The following is a 3,040-nucleotide window of genomic DNA, read 5'->3' on the forward strand; positions in this document are numbered from 1 at the left end:
TGACATCCGTTCTCGCCTAACTTTTTATTGCCTCGATACCAACAACGAGACCTTCGATCCACGTTTAGATTGTTTCGACTAAAAACCGCTCGATCTCAAATCGAGTATTTCGGGCTGCACACCGCTAAGCCGAAACTTCGATAAATCATAACTTTCTCATACGAAGTCAGATTTGGGCGTTCCATATATATTCGGAAACCTCGTTTCAACTACTACAACATCAACCAAAGATATCAAGTTTATTTTACACTTAAATTTTGACGCTTATTTTTATTCTTAATTAATCAAACCACATAATTAAGAAATTAAGCACAAAACACATAATACTCAAATAATACAATCTTATTATTTAAAAATGGGTTACAAAGGTTAATCTAGACTATTACATTACTAAAAATGGCAAGCCCGGAAACACAGGCGTTACACTTAAGGCATGCTCAGATTGACGCTCATCGCCTCCTCCACACCTTCCTTTAACTTCTTTACTTTCTTTCTTATCGCTCTTCCTTCTTCTCCCTCTATCAAACACCTCACCATCTTCTCTACCTCCTCCCTCCCTACCACCTTCTTCGTCGGCAACACCTCCGGCCTCACCGCCACCTTCAGCTCCTCCATCAACATCGTTGCATTCATCCTCTTTTCTGCATACAACGCCCATGCAATCGTCGTTACCCCACTGCCAATGCTCTCTAACGTTGAGTTCCATCCACAATGTGTCCGAAACCCCCCAATCGATGCGTGCTACAATATCTCCACCTGTGGGGCCCATGAATGCACAACAAAACCCATTTTCTTGGTTCGGTTCAAGAACCCTTCTGGAAGATAATCTGCTTGCCCATTTAGTTCACCTGAATGACCTGATTCGAAAAAAAGACCCATCTTTAATATTTCCAGCAGGTGGTCGGATGACCCAAACAAATCTTTGTTGGCTCAGCTCCAATCCCCAAGCCAGCTCTGTAATTTGCTCGGATGATAATGTTCCACCGCTTCCTAAAGACACGTATATGACTGGCCTTTCTGGTTGTTCGTCAAGCCATGCAATCACCTCACTCTTCAAGCCGACCGGTTTGTAGTTTTTGGTTATCGGCCCAACTGTGTAAACTGGTTTGTTTTTAACCATGGAATGTAAAATCTCGTTATTTCTGAGAGCGTGAAGAGATTGTGGTTCCAGATTTTCCCATGTGTTTATTAACATGCCATCTGCCAAAGTCACGCTAATTGCTTGGTTTAAGTAAAATCGATAGTCTTCATCATCCCGATCCAGCATTGGATCCACAACTTCCTCCGGTCGAACCGGTTTACAGCCCAGTATCTCAAACAACTCTATCTGGTCAACATATTGGACTACCACTTTCTTATCTAGCACCGGGGAGTAAGTGAACAATCCGGTGAACCATGCGTTACTAGTGATGAATACATACTTAGGCATCCCAAATTCTTCTGCCATAACCCAAGAATCTATTGAAAAGATATCGACAATAAAGACGTCGGGAAGAGGGTCCATGGAGGAAATTATGGTACGGATGGTGGGTATTGTTTCCCGCATCATGGCGCAAATCTTTGTGACGACTTTGGCATCTGGAGAAACGACTGAAGAGATGTCTGCAGCAGGTATTTGGATGACCGGAAGGTGGATATCGTCGGTGAAGGGAGTGAGGAGTTGGGATCGAGCTGTTGGGGTGGTGGCGGTGACGACGAGGATGGTGACTTGGAGGTTGTGTTGGGTGACGAGACGGTGACCAAATAATAATGCTGGAACTAAATGGCCGATGCCGGGACTGCATAGTATTGTTGTGTGAAGTGTTTTAGGAGGCATGGTGAAAGGGAGAAGAAGTGAAATGATTAATGCGTTTTGTGGTAGTTTCTTTTTGTGTATTTATGATGAATGAAAAAAATATCCTTTTTACTGTATTATTGAAAAACTCCAATCCATCCAAATAAATAAGAATCTTATTGTCACATGTCCTTCAATTTGTGGTAATTTAGAGATATTTAGTTTCCACTTGTCATTTACTTCATTTTTAATTTTCCAATATATCATTAATTTAGTTTCCATAAATTAAATTTATCATAATGACTATATTAATTATAAGTTTCAAATTTCAAATTTCAAATTCATTTTTTTAATAAACATGTAATTTTCAATTCGTATAAAAATAACACCAAAAATATAACTTTTATGTTATAAGGGTAAATTACAGCTTTCGTCCTTGTGGTTTGCCTCTGTACTTTAGTCGAACTTTTGCCTTTTTGACATGGTTTTTTCGTATGATTTAAAAATATTGCATCGGTGGTTACTAAAACAGTTACCGTTAACTACAATTTAAATAAACATTTTTACCCTAAGATAAAAATAGTTAGCACATATGAGTATTTTTTTATCCTAATAAATAAAGATTATTTTTTCTGAATATTAACTTTTCATTGAATTTGATATATGTTATTTTTTAAAAATTCTAGAATTTTTTTCTCATTTATCATTTTTATATTTTTTCCTTTTTTATTAAAATGCCATCTCATATTAGTTAATTTTATTAATATATAAATTTATATTTATTAATATACATAACAACCTTCCATTTGTGAATTTGTATTTCTATTAATATATTAATAATAATTAATATATATTAATATAGATAATAACTTTCCATTTATGAATTCATATTAATTAATTTTATTAATAAGATTAATAAAAATAAAATTATATAAATAGTCATTATGGTTTACCAAATGTCCCAAACTTAGTCATTGCTAATTTTCTTTCGATAAACACGGTCCCTGTATTTTCCAAACCTTGCATGAATGATGCTTTTTGCTCACATCGTTACTTTTGATCTTTTTAGGTATGAAAGACTAAGTTTGTGATCATAGGTAATCATAAAGAACTTTTATGAAATTCTATATGTCTACCTATATATATTTACTAGATGTAAAACTCGTATATTACACGGGTTGATTAAAAAAATATTAAATATCAAAGTGTAAATAATAACCATTTTTTAAAATAAAATTTTGAAAAAAGGAATAAAAACAGATATTA

At 35.0% G+C, this 3,040-nt stretch overlaps 1 pseudogene; it reads right to left on the bottom strand.

The window, feature by feature from the left end:
• Positions 1-426: 426 nt before the first annotated feature.
• Positions 427-1,816, bottom strand: LOC145089785 (anthocyanidin 3-O-glucosyltransferase 5-like; annotated as a pseudogene).
• Between the last annotated feature and the right edge of the window lie 1,224 nt (positions 1,817-3,040).

The sequence above is a fragment of the Lactuca serriola genome, chromosome 2 (genome assembly GCF_051521515.1).
Source record: "Lactuca serriola cultivar US96UC23 chromosome 2, Lser_US96UC23_V15, whole genome shotgun sequence".
In the NCBI taxonomy this organism is placed as follows: Eukaryota; Viridiplantae; Streptophyta; class Magnoliopsida; order Asterales; family Asteraceae; genus Lactuca; species Lactuca serriola.